Source organism: Pleurodeles waltl, chromosome 2_2 (assembly GCF_031143425.1).
Source record: "Pleurodeles waltl isolate 20211129_DDA chromosome 2_2, aPleWal1.hap1.20221129, whole genome shotgun sequence".
Lineage (NCBI taxonomy): Eukaryota > Metazoa > Chordata > Amphibia > Caudata > Salamandridae > Pleurodeles > Pleurodeles waltl.
The window spans coordinates 351333507-351351973 of NC_090439.1; the positions used below are offsets into that span (position 1 = coordinate 351333507).

The 18467-nt window shown below is 43.9% G+C and overlaps 1 protein-coding gene across 2 annotated transcripts in view; it reads left to right on the forward strand.

Annotated features, from left to right (window-relative positions):
• Nucleotides 1–18467, forward strand: part of GPLD1 (glycosylphosphatidylinositol specific phospholipase D1) — an 833365-nt gene that overhangs the window by 406321 nt on the left and 408577 nt on the right. The window lies entirely within an intron of this gene.

The window sequence follows — 18467 nt, forward strand, 5'->3', positions numbered from 1 at the left end:
TTACTTGATGTTCTGCTCACCCAAAGGGCACAGGGTCCTCTGTCACCACCAGAGTGTTGAAACTTCTGCTCGCCCTCAATCCTTGCAGTGGGCACCGATGGTGAACATAAGCTCCCTGAGCCCCAAGCTCACCCTCAGGGTCCTGAGGTTCATGATCACTCTTAATTGCCCAAACCCTCCTCACTCTAAGTCTTTTAAGGCTCCTGCTTGTCCCAATAGATCTTCCTCACCAGGAGGTGCTAAGGCTCCTACTCAGGGTCATTTAGTTGTGGCTCTTAGACATACTAAAGTGCTAAGTGGTTCCTTCACAGGGAAATTTTTTTTGCAGCTCACCTTTGGCGCCTCAGGTTGCAGCTGCGATCAGGGGCCAGGAAACAGTTTCAGGAAGGCCTCGTAAGAAAGGGGAGAGTCTCCCCTTTCTTACGAGGCCTTCTGAAAATGTTTCCTGGCCCTCGATCGCAACTGTGCCGCGATCGGGGGCCAGGAAACAGTTTCAGGAAGGCCTCGTAAGAAAGGGGAGAGTCTCCCCTTTCTTACGAGGCCTTCTGAAAGTGTTTCCTGGCCCCCGATCGCAGGGCCAGGAAACACCACTAGACGCCAGGGATTTCACTTGGGGGGGGTTCGCCACCTCGGAAAACGGGCCGGCCTCCTCCCCCCGGGGCCATATTTTTTTTTTAAAAAAGGTAGGTGCCCCCTGGGGGGGGGGGCATTTTTATTTTTTTTAAACAAAAAGAAAAGAAATGGACAGGGGGTAGCCCGTGGGCAGGGCGACCCCCTGTGGGGGGAATATATTTTTTATTTGTTGTAGGGTTTCCCTGGGGGCCATTTTGGCCCCCAAGGAAACCATACAACAACAAAAAAATATATATATATATATATATCTATCTATATACATCTATATAGATATATCTATGTAGATATATCTATCTACATGGATATATCTATAGATAGATCTATAGATATATGTATATATTTAAATATATATATATATATATATATACATATATATATATATATATATATATATATATATATATATATATATATATATATATATATATGCAAAAAAGAGAATAGAGAACTCTGGGTAGTTCCCAAGTTTAGGTGGAGAGCAGCTCTAGTAAGGAGCACCCTGCAACACCAGCGACACTCTAGATTTGCTCACCTCAAATGTCTGTTTATCTAGCAAAGTATTTAAGCATTGGATCAGCACAGTGCTATCCACGCCGAGCTAGATAGTGACAAAGTCTTTTGCCATTTATACAGCAAAGACTTGTCACTATCTAGCTCGATAAACAGACATTTGAGGTGAGCAAATCTAGAGTGTCGCTGGTGTTGCAGGGTGCTCCTTACTAGAGCTGCTCTCCACCTAAACTTGGGAACTACCCAGAGTTCTCTATTCTCTTTTTTGCATAATTTATGCGTCACTCTAACCCTGAAAGGGATTTGTTTTGATATATATATATATATATATATATATATATATATATATAGATCTATCTATAGATATTGTCAGGATACTTCAATTCGATTTCCTCAGAAGCAGAAGATAACTCCTCCCCCGAGCTACTCACAACGAATATTAATCCTTCGTGCTGAGTACCCTGGAGGGGGAAAGGGGAATGGGATGGTAGGGAGACTGCCACAGAGATGATGAACGCCAGTACTCAGTCTGCCTCTTCACATCAAAGATTGGATACAGCACCTGCAAGAGTCACAGTCGCAATTACTAGGGACATACAACATCAGTTTTTCACTTTCTACTCTCAACACTTAATTCTCTTTAATTCTATTATTTCTTCACTCACCCTGAGTTCTCTGTAGCCTTGCTTCTCTCTATAAATTATAGCTCTTCTTAAAAAATGCTTATTACTGATTCTGGAAGAACTTCTCAACCTTTGTTAGAGATTGGTTTTATGTTGCTATATATATATAGTTGGTGATAATGCGTTCTTCAAATCAGCTGATGTTATTTAATTTCTCCTGTCTTATTGTGACTTCCGTCAATACTTGTATTTGTAAATGCTTGTTTATTAAAGTTCGTTTCTCCTTTCTTACTTCAACATTTGTTGATAACTTGTATTTGTAAATGCTTGTTTATTACAGTTAGTTTCTCCTTCCTTACTTCGACATCTGTCGATAACTTGTAGTTGTAAATGCTTGTTTATTTAAGTTTGTTTTTCTTTTAAACTCTATTTTGGTTTATTACCATTGAATTTGTAAATGCTTATTTGTTAACAGTTCATTTCTCCTTTAAACTTGGCCTTTGTTTATAACCTTGACATTTGTAGATACTTGCTCTTTTAAAGTTCGTTTTTTCTTTGACTTTAATATCTTAAACAAGAACCTTGTAAACATAAGCTTAATTCATACATTAACTCTGTAGCCTTGCCGACTTCCACGGGAATGGTCTACTATCAAACTCTTCGAATAAACCTTGACAATATTTATCAGTTTTCTGTAATATAATCTTCAAATGTAATTTTACCTCACAGGAGTTTCTGTTCTGAAGCGCGCTCTCTCTCCACACAGCTGATTCCTGTCAGACCTCAGTTGAAGTGCAAGGCTTCCAGCTGGAGAGCTCGTAACCTAGCAACCAACCGATTGCAAGACTAGAACTGTAACTAACCTTCAGGACTCACAGCGGCCATCTTGGATCTTCTCTTTTTGATTCTTCCTTTGAAATAAGCGCAAGATTACTCTGCAAACCTTCTTCCAGTTTGGGATTTGCTGTCTCCACTGAGGATATCTTTTTGCTTTTCTCATGCACTTCTTTGATTTGACTTGGCAAATTTGTGTGGTCATGACAGTACTCCCCCTCAAGGAACAGTTCTCCAATTTAGGTTTGCTTGGGTAGGTTCTATGAAAGTTTCTCACTAATCTTGAAGCATGTACATACTCGTGCGGCTCCCAGGATCGTTCCTCTGGACCATAACCATTCCAATCAAATAGATAATAAAGCTGGCCATTACGGATTTTGGAATCTAAGATTTGATTGACCTCATACTCTTCTGCAGAGCTAATCTGGATAGGAATTGGAGGGGAGTTTTGACGTAAATTTGGAGGACTGTTCTTTAACAAGGAGACATGGAAAACAGGGTGTATCTTTAGATGAGCTGGCAACTGCAATTTAACTGCCACTGGATTGATCATCTTGTCAACTTTGAATGGGCCTATAAATCGTGGCTGAAATTTGCGATTTCCTTTGAGACGTACATGACGAGTGGATAACCAAACTTTGTCTCCTTTCGAATAAATGGGGCTCTCTCTTCTTTTTCTATCAGCCTGAGTCTTATATGAGTCTTTTCCTTGAATGATGTTTTTTCGAAGCCCTAACTAACGAGGTCTGCAAATCCCTCACCATCTCTTCTACTGCAGGACCTGAATCATCTTCTTTACCCAACATTACATTAGGATGTCTACCATGGTTCAGATAAAAGGGGGTGAACCCAGTGGTGGAATGAACAGCATTGTTGTAAGCAAATTCAGCTGCCCACATCAACTCGGGCCATTCCTTCTCTTTATCGAATAAATTGAGTCTTAAATACTGTTCTAACTCTTGATTCACTCTCTCTGTTTGCCCATCGGTTTCAGGATGGTAACTGGTAGAGTAACGAGAATCAATTCCTAAACTTTTACTAAAGGCCTTCCAAAAGCGAGAAACAAATTGGGACCCCCTGTCTGAAACTAGAATTTTTGGGATACCATGGGCGCGTACTATGTGTTGTGTAAACAACTGTGCAACCTGTGGGGCTCGAGGGATTTCTTTCAAAGGAATTAAATGTGCCATTTTAGTGAAAGTGTCTACAAAAACTAGGATAGTGTTAAAACCTTGGCTACTAGGGAGGTCCACTATAAGATCCATAGTAACAGTATGCCAGGCATGGGGTGCAGTGGGCAAAGGTCTTAACAGACCTTGTGAATCTGTTCTATTTGATTTCCCTCTTTGACATTTGTCACAAGTTGACACATAGGCCCTCATTCGGACCTTGGCGGGCGGCGGAGGCCGCCCGCCAAAGTCCCGCCGTCAGGTTACCGTTCCGCGGTCGAAAGACCGCGGCGGTAATTCTGACTTTCCCGCTGGGCTGGCGGGCGGCCGCTTTCAGGCCGCCCGCCAGCCCAGCGGGAAAGAGGCTTCCACGATGAAGCCGGCTCGGAATCGAGCCGGCGGAGTGGAAGCTGTGCGACGGGTGCAGTTGCACCCGTCGCGTATTTCACTGTCTGCGCAGCAGACAGTGAAATACATTTAGGGGCCCTCTTACGGGGGCCCCTGCAGTGCCCATGCCAGTGGCATGGGCACTGCAGGGGCCCCCAGGGGCCCCGCGACCCCCCCTACCGCCATCCGGTTCCCGGCGGGCGGACCGCCGGGAACTGGATGGCGGTAGGGGGGGTCGGAATCCCCTCGGCGGCGCAGCTAGCTGCGCCGCCTTGGAGGATTCCAATGGGCGGCGGTACACTGGCCGGAGCCCACCAGTGTTGCCGGTCCGACCGCGGCTTTACCGCCGCGGTCGGAATGCCCATTGGAGCACCGCCGGCCTGTCGGCGGTGCTCCCGCGGTCCTCCAACCCGGCGGTCATGGACCGCCAGGGTTGGAATGACCACCATATTGTCTTATCTGAGTTTACATTTTTGGCCACCAAAATTCTCGTTGAATTAGATTTTGAGTCTTTTGAATTCCTTTGTGTCCAGCCAATTGATCGTCATGATAAGCCTGAAGAATTTTTACTTGCAGCTCCACAGTCGGAACATACAGTGCACCTTTAAAGTATGGCAAACCTTTTTTGATTTCTCTTCCTTGGCCTTCTTTGGACCACTTCAGCATTCCTTCGAATGTTAAGTTTTCTTGAATTTCTTTGGTTAAATTTTCATACAATATGGCAGATATGAACTTCTCTTGTAGAATAATCAATTATTTTTCTGGAGGCTCTTTAACTGCACCGGTATCAATTCGAGATAGAGCATCTGCTTTCCCATTTACTTTTCCTGGTCTAAAAGTGATAACAAAATCAAAGTCTGCAAAATATAGGGACCAACGCAGTTGTCTAGCTGTTAGAGTTCGAGCTGATTTTTAAAACTGTAAATTTCGGTGGTCCGTGTAAACGGTCACTTTATGCTTAGCTCCCAAAATGTAATGCCTCCACTCACGAAAAGTTTCTTTGACTGCCAATAGCTCCTTATCTGCAATTGAATAATTTATCTCTGGTGGTGTTAATTTTCGAGAGAAATAGGCCACTGGATGTAATTGACCTGCATCTTTATGACGCTGGGAAAGGATACCTCGTATGGCAACATCTGAAGCATCTGCCTCCACATAATATGGCTCATCTGGATTGGGGTGGAGCAAGATTGGAGCTGAGACGAAGGAATTCTTAAAAAAATTAAAAGCATTTTCAGCTTCTTTTGTCCACTCAAACTTCACTCCTTTCTTCAACTATCGAGTAATGGGTGTAAGTGTTTGAGAAAAATTGGATATGAATCTTCGATAAAAATTAGCGAACCCCAAGAAACTCTGGATCTCTTTGACATTGCAAAGAGAAGGCCAATGTTGCACTGTCTTTATCTTGGCAGGATCCATACAAACTCCTTCTGGTGACAAAATGAATCCTAAGAACTCAACTCGTTCCACATGAAATGCACACTTCTCCAATTTTACATAGAGATGGTTTTCTTGCAACCTTGTGAGGATGGATCGAACATGGGAAATGTGCTCCTGTAGATTGTCGGAAAAGATTAAAATGTCATCTATATAAACCACGGCAATCTGGTCGAGGAATTCTCGTAATATATCATTAACGAAATGCTGGAAGGCAGCGGGAGCATTGCATAACCCATAAGGCATCTCTTGATATTCAAATAATCCGTATCGAGTCCGAAAAGCGGTTTTCCATTCATCCCCTGAAGCCACTCGAATCAAATTACATGCTCCTCGCAGGTCCAATTTGGTGTAGATTCTAGCATTCTTTACTTGATCTAATAAAACTGACACTAAAGGCAGTGGGAATCGATTCTTGATGTTAACCTGATTGAGGGCTCGATAATCAATGCAAGTTCGAAGACTCCCATCCTTCTTTGGTATGAAAAATAGTGGGGATGACACTGGAGATTCAGAAGGACGAATAAAACCATTAGCAAGATATTGATCCAAATACTCCTTTAAATGTTGATTCTCTGCTTCGGTCAATGCGTATATTCTGCTACATGGCAATATCGCACCTGGCTCCAGTTCAATTTTGCAGTCGTAGGGTCGATGTGATGGCAATTTCTCAGCCTCCTTTTCATCAAAAACGGCGACTAAATCCTCATATTCTTTTGGGATTTCTGCTGTCTTTAGTGCACAGATCATTGAAGAGTGTGATGATAAACAGGCTGCTTGGGACTTGGTGGACACTTCCACTCCATCATGAAAGCAATTCTCTTTGCAGTAAGAGGAATTCATCTTGATCGTTCTTTTGCTCCAATCAATTTGTGGATTATGTTCTGTAAGCCAGGGCAGACCCAAAATGAGTTGAAATTGTGGAGCATCTATCAAATTAAATATTATCTGCTCCTGATGTCCACCAAAACCTTGCATCTGAATTGGTTCGGTCTCATGGGAAATGGGTCCTGAAGAAAGATTGGTTCCATCCACAGCTCTTACTACTTCCAAAGTAGATTTCTTGATAAATCGAATACCCATTTTACGAGCGTATTTGATATCACAGAAGTTGCCCGTAGCTCCAGAGTCTATCATAACTGAGATCCCTTGAATTTCCTTCTCAAGGGTCTTAACTGATACTGTTTGTACCAAATGTGGCACTGCGGTTTGTAAGGTATTCGCCACTTGTTGATCTAAAGTAGTTGTCTTGGGTTCTGCTTTCATCAGGGCAACTCCCTCTACTGATGAAGCTGGCCTTTTCCCGACTGAAGAGCTTTGGGTTTCTTGGGACAGTTTTTAACAAAATGCCCAGATGCACCGCAATATAAACATAGTTGATTCACTCTTCTTTTCTCTTTTTCTTCCTTAGATAAAGGACCTCGAATGGAACCAATTTGCATTGGTTCTTCTATCGTTATCCCTTCTCCGGCTCTCGTATGATCATTTCTTACACAGTCAATTCTCAGGGGAAATGGTCGATACTCTCTTCTCTTTTCTGCTCTTCGTTCAGTTAACCGGTGGTCAATCTGTAACACAAGATCAATTAACTCCGAAATTTCGGTGGGTCTATTTGGAACTTGTGCTAAGGCATCTTTCAATTCATCTCTCAGTCCACGATAAAATATGTTGGCTCTTTTTGACTCCGGCCAGGCAGTCTCTACAATGAGTTTATTGAAATGAGCCAGATAGGCTACTAGATCTTTATTACCTTGCCTGATTTCCAGTAGTTCATTGTCAGTGGCTTGAGCTGCAGTTCGCCGATCAAATATTCTTAAGAACTCTTCCTTGAAATTTTGGAAATTATATAAAACAGGATAATTTCTGGAAATTATTGGCATGGACCATGCGGCCGCATCTTCTGTCAGATAAGACAATATAAATGCCACTTTGGACTGGTCTTCGGAAAAAATGACTGGTCTACATAAAAAATGCAATGAGCATTGGGTCAGAAAAATCTGCGCCTTACTTGGATCCCCACCGAAGCGCTCGGGTTGAGCCAAAGGAATAATAGGGGAAACCGCATGAATTACTTGAGTGGATATACCTGCAGACTGTGAAGGGCTAGGGATTTGTGAAAACACAGATTCATTTGATTTAGCGGTGTTCCCTAACTCATTTATTCGCTGTTTTATTTGGACTGTTTCTTCTATGGTGTTATTTAATTGTTTCTGTAACCCTTCCAAAACGGTGGCTAATGCTTTTATATCAATTCCTTCTGCCATTCTGCTCAGGAGGAAATCAGTTTTTTCCCTAAAATTAGGGTGATGGCACTTCAATCTGTCAGGATACTTCAATTCGATTTCCTCAGAAGCAGAAGATAACTCCTCAGTCCCGACCCGAACTACTCACAATGGATATTAATCCTTCATGCTGAGTACCCCGGAGGGGGAAAGGGGAATGGGATGGTAGAGAGACTGCCATAGAGATGATGAACGCCAGTACTCAGTCTGCCTCTTCACATCAAAGATTGGATACAGCACCTGGAAGAGTCACAGTCGCAATTACTAGGGACATACAACATCAGTTTTTCACTTTCTACTCTCAACACTTAATTCTCTTTAATTCTATTATTTCTTCACTCACCCTGAGTTCTCTGTAGCCTTGCTTCTCTCTATAAATGATAGCTCTTCTTAAAAAATGCTTATTACTGATTCTGGAAGAACTTCTCAACCTTTGTTAGAGATTGGTTTTATGTTGCTATATATATATATATATATATATATAGTTGGTGATAATGCGTTCTTCAAATCAGCTGATGTTATTTAATTTCTCCTGTCTTATTGTGACTTCTGTCAATGCTTGTATTTGTAAATGCTTGTTTATTAAAGTTCGTTTCTCCTTTCTTACTTCGACATTTGTTGATAACTTGTATTTGTAAATGCTTGTTTATTACAGTTAGTTTCTCCTTCCTTACTTCGACATCTGTCGATAACTTGTAGTTGTAAATGCTTGTTTATTTAAGTTTGTTTTTCTTTTAAACTCTATTTTGGTTTATTACCATTGAATTTGTAAATGCTTATTTGTTAACAGTTCGTTTCTCCTTTAAACTTGGCCTTTGTTTATAACCTTGACATTTGTAGATACGTGCTCTTTTAAAGTTCGTTTTTTCTTTGACTTTAATATCTTAAACAAGAACCTTGTAAACATAAGGTTAATTCATACATTAACTCTGTAGCCTTGCCGACTTCCACGGAACGGTCTACTATCAAACTCTTCGAATAAACCTTGACAATATTTATCAGTTTTCTGTAATATAATCTTCAAATGTAATTTTACCTCACAGGAGTTTCTGTTCTGAAGCGCGCTCTCTCTCACTCCACACAGCTGATTCCTGTCAGACCTCAGTTGAAGTGCAAGGCTTCCAGCTGGAGAGCTCGTAACCTAGCAACCAACCGATTGCAAGACTAGAACTGTAACTAACCTTCAGGACTCACAGCGGCCATCTTGGATCTTCTCTTCTTGATTCTTCCTTTGAAATAAGCGCAAGATTACTCTGCAAACCTTCTTCCAGTTTGGGCTTTGTTGTCGCCACTGAGGATATCTCTTTGCTTTTCTCATGCACTTCTTTGATTTGACTTGGCAAATATAGAGATAGAGATAGAGATAGATCTATATATATATATATATATATATATACATATATATATATATATATATATATATATATATCACTTTTGTCAATACGTGTGTGGTTTCCCTGGGGGCTGCGATCGGCCCCCAGGAAAACCAGACTCACATATAAAAGTGATATATATATATATATATATATATATAGATTTGCCACCAGTTGTCTTGCAGTTGCAGCTTGCGTCTTCAAAGCAATGCACATACTTCAACTGACGCTTTTCAACTGTAGCTTTTAGGCAGCAATAAAAAAGTCAAGTAAGTATTGTGATTATGTTTCTGATACAAAAGGGTCAGACTTGTCTAGTTGCAGTTTTAGTGCCATAAAGAAGCGCAGAAGGTTTATATGCCTACTGCAAAGAGCAAATCAGTATTTTATGTAAATAGCTGAGTACATTAGTAAAATCAGCCATTACCTGCGCTATAATACAAATGAAATGTATGTGCGGGGTGGAGGGCGGCTATGGAGAGATGAATGGCACTTTTGCTGGGTGGTAATGAGGGAATCTGAGGAGGAGGGAGTGGGAGCACCAATAAAGATTGTTGGACTGGGCGTAGGAGGTGCTAAAAGACTGTGACGAATGGTATGTGACAAGGTGTTTTTTGAGTGTCTTGAAAGAAGGTGCTGATTGAGGGAAGAAGCGCAGGTAAGGTGGCCTCTACTGTTGCACGTATCTCACACACACCATCGATTTTGTGACTGTCTACATAGGCTAGTGTTTTAGAGCAACAGTTTAGCCAATAGCAGAGATGGCATCTTGATGGATGACTGCTGCCGTCAATCGGGTTATAGAGGACAGCTCTGACATAGGATCAGAGACTGAGACATCAGATACTGAGACAGCATCTGAGGGATAGGACAATGGCTCAGACTCTGCGAGTGATTTTTCAGTCAGAGGAGTCCCATTCGATAACTCCTCTTCCGGTACATTATGAGGGAGGTGATGAGGACAGTCCTGCTGTCCCTTAGCAAGCAGTCTGTGCAATTTTGTAATAGTGGGTTAGCCCAACCCAGACAGCAGGTGAATGCGGTGGCAAGCAGAGAGAGAGAGAGAGTGCTCTCTTGGGAGCTCCCCAATTTAGTTCAGCCCCAAATTCCACTGCCCAAATCGTATTGTGGAGACATCAAAATTATCTATCGCAAAAGAAACTGGTTTTGTAAGGCAGGCACCTGTGTTTTTGGTCCTGGTTCGGCGGCCATATAGAGAAACACACTAAACCCAACCATTTCTGGAAACTAGGCATTCGGGGGAGTCCACAGAGGTGTGACTTGTGTGGATTCCCCAAAGTTTTCTTACCCAGAATACCCTGCAAAGCTGAAATGTTGAATGAAAACTCTATTTTTCTCGCATTTCTGTCACACAAACTACAGGAATATGCTGGGATCCACAAAATTCCTACCACCCAGGGATTCCTCACCTGTCCTGATAAAAACACTACCCCACTTGAGTGCCTACACCTAGGCCCGTATTTATACTTTTTTGTCGCTAAACTGCGCTAACGCAGTTTAGCGTCAAAAAGTTTAGCTCCGGCTAACGCCATTCTGAAGCGCCATGCGGGCGCCGTATTTATTGAATGGCGTTAGCCGGCGCTAGCAGACCGGCACTGCCTGGTGTGCGTGGAAAAAAAACACGTACACCAGGCAGCGCCGGCGTTGGGGAAAATGGCGTTAGGGCGTCTTAAAATGGGGCAAGTCAGGTTGACGCAAAAAAATCGCCTCCACCCGATTTGCGCCATTTTCAACGACGCCCAGACGCCATTTACATGACTCCTGTCTTAGTAAAGACAGGAGTCATGCCCCCTTGCCCAATGGCCATGCCCAGGGGACTTATGTCCCCTGGGCATGGTCATTGGGCATTGAGGCATGTAGGGGGGCACAAATCAGGCCCCCCTATGCCAAAAAAAAATATTAAAAAAATAAAAAATTATACTTACCTGAACTTACCTGAATGTCCCTGGGATGGGTCCCTCCATCCTTGGGTGTCCTCCTGGGGTGGGCAAGGGTGGCAGGGGGGGTCCCTGGGGGCATGGGAGGGCAGCTGTGGGCTCATTTTGAGCCCACAGGTCCCTTAACGCCTGCCCTGACCCAGGCGTTAAAAAGAGGCGCAAATGCGGGGTTTTTTGCCCCGCCCACTCCAGGGCGTGATTTTTGCCCGGGAGTATAAATACGACGCATTTGTGTCGCAGTCATTTTTTTGGACGGGAACGCCTACCTTGCATCTCATTAACGCAAGGAAGGCGTTCACGCAAAAAAATGTCGCTCATTCCTCATACTTTGGCGCTAGACGCGTCTAACGCCAAAGTATAAATATGGCGTTAGTTTTGCGCCGAATTTGCGTCGAAAAAAACGACGCAAATTCGGCGCAAACGGGCCCGTATTTATACTTTTTGACGCTAAACTGCGCTAACGCAGTTTTGCGTCAAAAAGTTTAGCGCCGGCTAACGCCATTCTGAAGCGCCATGCGGGCGCCGTATTTATTGAATGGCGTTAGCCGGCGCTAGCAGACCGGCGCTGCCTGGTTGTGCGTGGAAAAAAAACACGTACACCAGGCAGCGCCAGCGTTGGGGAAAATGGCGTTAGGGCGTCTTAAAATGGGGCAAGTCAGGTTGACGCAAAAAAATCACCTCCACCCGATTTGTGCCATTTTTAACGACGCCCAGACGCCATTTACATGACTCCTGTCTTAGTAAAGACAGGAGTCATGCCCCCTTGCCCAATGGCCATGCCCAGGGGACTTATGTCCCCTGGGCATGGTCATTGGGCATTGAGGCATGTAGGGGGGCACAAATCAGGCCCCCCTATGCCAAAAAAAAATATTTAAAAAATAAAAAATTATACTTACCTGAACTTACCTGAATGTCCCTGGGATGGTTCCCTCCATCCTTGGGTGTCCTCCTGGGGTGGGCAAGGGTGGCAGGGGGGGTCCCTGGGGGCATGGGAGGGCAGCTGTGGGCTCATTTTGAGCCCACAGGTCCCTTAACGCCTGCCCTGACCCAGGCGTTAAAAAGAGGCGCAAATGCGGGGGTTTTTGCCCCGCCCACTCCCGGGCGTGATTTTTGCCCGGGAGTATAAATACGACGCATTTGTGTTGCAGTCATTTTTTTGGACGGGAACGCCTACCTTGCATCTCATTAACGCAAGGAAGGCGTTCACGCAAAAAAATGTCGCTCATTCCTCATACTTTGGCGCTAGACGCGTCTAACACCAAAGTATAAATATGGCGTTAGTTTTGCGCCGAATTTGCGTCGAAAAAAACGACGCAAATTCGGCGCAAACGGAGTATAAATATGCCCCCTAGTGCCTGCGTCAGGAATGGATCACCCCAGGGTCAACAGCTGCCTCATGTAAGGACCAACATTGACCGTTGTGTGATCTATTCCTGTTGCGGGCACCAGGCCTACCCACACAAGTGAGGTACCATTTTTATCGGGAGACTTGGGGGAATGCTGGGTGGAAGGAAATTTGTGGCTCCTCTCAGATTCCAGAACTTTCTGTCACCGAAATGAGAGGAAAAAGTGTTTTTTTGGCCAAATTTGGATGTTTGCAAAGGATTCTGGGTAACAGAACCTGGTCAGAGCCCCACAAGTCACCCCATCTTGGATTCCCCTAGGTCTCTAGTTTTTAAAAATGCACAGGGTTGTAAGGTTTCCCTAGGTGCCGGCTGAGCTAGAGGCCAAAATCTACAGGTAGGCACTTTGCAAAAAACAGCTCTGTTTTCTGTAAAAAAATGGGATGTGTCCATGTTGTGTTTTGGGGCATTTCCTGTCGCGGGCGCTAGGCCTACCCCCACAAGTGAGGTATAATTTTTATCGAGAGACTTGGGGGAACGCTGGGTGGAAGGAAATTTGTGGTTCCTCTCAGATTCCAGAACTTTCTGTCACCAAAATGTGAGGAAAACGTGTTATTTTAGCCACATTTTGAGGTTTGCAAAGGATTCTGGGTAACAGAACCTGGTCAGAGCCCCACAAGTCACCCCATCTTGGATTCCCCTAGGTCTCTAGTTTTTAAAAATGCACAGGGTTGGTAGGTTTCCCTAGGTGCCGGCTGAGCTAGAGGCCAAAATCTACAGGTAGGCACTTTGCAAAAAACAGCTCTGTTTTCTGTCAAAAAATGGGATGTGTCCATGTTGTGTTTTGGGGCATTTCCTGTCGCGGGCACTAGGCCTACCCACACAAGTGAGGTATCATTTTTATCGGGAGACTTGGGGGAACGCTGGGTGGAAGGAAATTTGTGGCTCCTCTCAGATTCCAGAACTTTCTGTCACCGAAATGTGAGGAAAACGTGTTATTTTAGCCACATTTTGAGGTTTGCAAAGGATTCTGGGTAACAGAACCTGGTCAGAGCCCCACAAGTCACCCCATCTTGGATTCCCCTAGGTCTCTAGTTTTTAAAAATGCACAGGGTTGGTAGGTTTCCCTAGGTGCCGGCTGAGCTAGAGGCCAAAATCTACAGGTAGGCACTTTGCAAAAAACACCTCTTTTTTCTGTCAAAAAATGTAATGTGTCCATGTTGTGTTTTGTACCATTTCCTGTCGCGGGCACTAGGCCTACCCACACAAGTGAGGTATCATTTTTATCGGGAGACTTGGGGGAACGCTGGGTGGAAGGAAATTTGTGGCTCCTCTCAGATTCCAGAACTTTCTGTCACCGAAATGTGAGGAAAACGTGTTATTTTAGCCACATTTTGAGGTTTGCAAAGGATTCTGGGTAACAGAACCTGGTCAGAGCCCCACAAGTCACCCCATCTTGGATTCCCCTAGGTCTCAAGTTTAAAAAAATGCACAGGTTTGGTAGGTTTCCCTAGGTGCCGACTGAGCTAGAGGCCAAAAATCTACAGGTAGGCACTTTGCAAAAAACAGCTCTGTTTTCTGTCAAAAAATGGGATGTGTCCACTTTGTGTTTTGGGGCATTTCCTGTCGTGGGCGCTAGGCCTACCCACACAAGTGAGGTATCTTTTTTACCGGGAGACTTGGGGGAACATAGAATAGCAAAACAAGTGTTATTGCCCCTTATAAAAAAGGATGCAAATTTGGCGTGGATAGCTTATGTGGACAAAACGTTATGAAGGCCTAAGCGCGAACTACCCCAAATAGCCAAAAAAGGGCTCAGCACTGGGGGGGGAAACGGGCCAGCAGCCTAAGGGGTTAAGTGTTCCATAGACCATTTTGTTTGCCATACAGACGTCTCTCTACGTGTGATGTCTCAGGGGGTGTAATGCAGCCTGGTACTTAATGATTTTTATGCTACTGGAAGAGACATGATCTGAATCTGCTTGACATGCTCTAGGAAAAAACTTCAACTATAGCCTTTCATTTCATTTTCTATATATTTTCTGTGTCCTTGCTCTTTTTTCGCTCACTCACTTATAAATAGCACTTCACTCCTCCCACTAGTGTATATTCCTCTCTCCCATTGCTTCCTTCTCTCATTTCACCTACACTGTAATATTCTCACCCACCACATCTATTGCATTTTCAGTTTCTGTAGGTCTATCCATCTATCACCACAACTTTTCATTCTCTGTTTTTCTCCCTCTGCCTTTCTCTCATTTCCCCCATTTCCATTATCCCTGCATTATATCCCTTCCTTTGACAGTCTATGAATCCCCCTCTCCTTCACTCCTTTGTCCCCCGTTTACTCTCTAACCTTTGTTCTTTTTCTACCTACAATGTCCTTACTTCCCGTTCTCTCAATTACTATTGCCTCTGTGGAAGCGTGAGTTGTACTTTATTTCTTTTTCCTGTTTTGAAAATTTTCTCTTTCCTCAGTTGTGTTTTCTGAAGTTGATAACACTCATTTCTCTCTGACCATTGAACTTTTTTGTGTTCTACACCTAATATTTTGTTGTGTCCCATTTAATAACTTGTTGCTGTCAGTAACTACTTGCTTTATCAAACCTTGAGATTTGCTGAAGACCATTCTCTGTAGACGTTACATAGATTTGCGTCCATGTGAGTGTTTTTAGTTCTGCATGCTTCCAAGGGTTATCCAGGAAAGTGAAGGGGTCTTGTTCTACCTTTAGTAGAGAACAGACTAATGATTTAGAGTTGAGTTGTAGAGGAAAATCCCCCTATTTCTGGAGAAAGTGTTGGAAACAGTGGAGATCTCACATGTGACATTTCTTTTACCTTTCAATCCATTTCTTGAAGGTAGAGTACCACACTATCCCTGTCTTGAGTTTTAGTCTGATTTTGGCACTTCCTCGAGGTATTGCCAACCTCTAAATTAAGCTGTAGACTGTTAGCATCTCAGAATTGAGTAGTGTGTGTGAGGCTTTGACATTTCATTGCTTTCTGCTTTATTCCTCTCCTTTCTTTCTTCAGTGACCCTCTTCTTACCTTCCATTCTCTGCATGCCCTCTATTTCTGAGAATAGCCTCCCCTATATCCCATGGATACCTTAATCCTTCATAGTGTGCTACCTTAATTCTTCATGTTTTAATGCTGAAATTGGCTGATGCCAAATTTCAGGAATCACAACCTCTCCTCTTTAAAACCCAATACCTGCAACCTAACATTAACCACTAACACTGGGTTCCGGACTACTGTCCTACTCACCCTAAAGCGCTTCAATGCCTCAGCAAGGGTAGTAAGTGCTAAACAGGTGCAAATACAAATATTATTACTGACCAGGAAACTTCTAACATCCTCTTCTGCATTCATCATTCGCTTTGCCATGGTAAAGACGACTCTACACATTAGAGGTACTGTATATTTCCAACTTTATTTCATTAATCCAGCACACTTATAAATCGGGAGCAGGATCTTGTGCCACCAGATGCCAGTGCCATTCTCTCAACGTTCCAGAATATGCAGCTGACATCAGTGACATACATACCTGAGGGGACCTCGAGTACAGGGTCCCCTCAGGACATAAGTGGTAAAACCGTAGTGACATCCCTAACAAGAAACAATACTATGACACTTCAGTCATTCACTGTCCTTTTTCTCCTTTTGTCATTGCCCTTCTCTCCTCTTATGCTGTGAAAGGCATAATGTATGCAAGGGGGGCGGTCCCCCTCAGGGAAGCCTGAAAAAATGGCTCAGGGAAATTTACAAGATTTCACAGAGCCATTTTTTCAATCATCATTGATGCCTGCCCAAGGCAGGCATTAAAGTGATGCTCCTGTATTGGCCCATTGGCCTCCCTGTGCTTTGCTGCACTAGCACCAGAATTTTGGGAGAAAAGTGGCGCATCAGGACTGGTACGCCACTTTCTTGTAAATATGCCCCATTGTTCTTTAACTGTAAAGTTATTTCAGTTCTTTTTTTTTTCTGAAGTCCAGTCACTCTTGAGAGGAAATTTCATTAGAATGAAACTCCCAATTTCAAGCTGGCATGTCACTGCAGAGTTTTTAAACCAATACGACTGGCACTAGGCACTTATAACTTTTGTATCTGATCATTGTTTCCTGCTGTGAGGTAATTGAGCCAATGTCCCCTGCCTAAGACTTGTTAATTGTTGCTCAAAATCAGCAGCTGCTCTCCACAGGACTCCTTGTCACCTCCTGAGGACTCTAATGGCAGGAGGTGCACCACATGCTCTACCTCTTTGACTGACCCAGTGTCATGCTACACATGACAATGAAGAGGCCTGGCTGGTTTGCTCAGCCACACTTGAGATGTAGCAGTCTTTCAAGTTGTGCACCAGCAGGAAAGACGTCCCAGGTACGTGGGCCTGCTGTTCCACTCTGAACGGCCATGGGTGGGCCAGGATCATCCTTTGGTAGGCCTGGTCCACCTGACTCACTGTCTAGAACCAGGCCTGAGTCACGAGCACGGCAGAAACTGACATCTACATGGCATTGATAGAGTAGTCAGCTCAGTGCCTAATTATTCTTACTCAGGGCTCTATGTCAGCTCAGCTATATCTGTAAGTGGGTTTGAGTCAGGAAATTTCTGTGGGCACAGGACTCACCCCACTCCATTTGAACTCTGGTCTTTTTTGGGCCACACTATAGGCCACAGCAGAGACTGCTACTGAGCAGTCCATCAGACAAGTAAGAGAAGAAAGAAAGACAACTGTATCTTCCATTCGGATTCAGGACAGTGTTTAGGCCACTCTGGTTGCTGGTTTACCAAAATGATAGGTTTAGCAGATGTTCATCATCATGCACCCTTTGACTCCAAAACACATCAAAGGGCTGACACTTTGCTTTATCATTAGTCCTTCATAGCCTCCTTTTTGCTTCTAAATGGTTAGGGGAGAGGTGATGACGTCAATATCAATAAGTAAATATGGCTCCTGCAGCCCTCTAAGCATTTTCAACAGTTTTGCCTGTGAGGCTGAGTACCACATGCTGTGCACTTGCCACATGAATAAAGCTGAACTCAAGAGTCTGCCTCGTTGTTTCAATGTTTGCCCTTGGCAGCTTCTCTGTAATAGTGGAGGAGCGTTGCCCCCCTGCTCAGTCAGGCAGTGAAAAAAAATGTTAATAAAACAATTGTATTATAATTTTCTTTATTACTGTCTCACTGAGCCATTGAATCTAAGGCGGGCCGGGCCATGGCAGGGAGGAGGAGTGGTGAGCACTGTAAAGTGCGCATGTCGGTTTAAGTCGGCCGTCTTAGGATGGCCAAACCAACACGCACACTTACATTTCTCCAATCCAGCTGTGTTACAGTCGGTGGAGAAATGGCACAGGCTCCCTGTGCCTGAGCGAACGTAGACTGGCCCGCTCTGGTCAATCCTGGCACTTCTGTTATGCTTGGTATAGCATGAGAGCAGCGTCTGGATTGGGAGCCTGTGCTTTGTGCCCCAGTGACTGCCTGGAGGAGAGGAGCACCAAGGTGTCCGGCAGCGGGAGCGACAGGCACATTTTTTTTTAAAATCATTATTCCCCTAGCACAGTGTTCTGCAAAGTTGGTCCTGGAGAGCCGGATCCATGCCAGGTTTTTACCATATCCACAGTTAGAAAAATTTAGATTTCTGAAACATATTTTTTTTAAATCTGGATATGCTAAAAACCTGGCATAGACCCGGCTCTCCAGGATTGTTGAACCCTGCCCTAGCACACACCTCTGCCCCATCACTTTAGATTGGAGGCTGCCACCACCGTGTTTACCCTAAGGTTTTTGCAAATTGAATGACTCAATAGTTAACATATCGATGAGGGCGTCCACCAGTAAAGGGTGATCTGTGCAATAAAGTTTGATGTTACATATTAAAATAATTGCAGGCACTGAACGTGTTTTCTTTATCACACCTA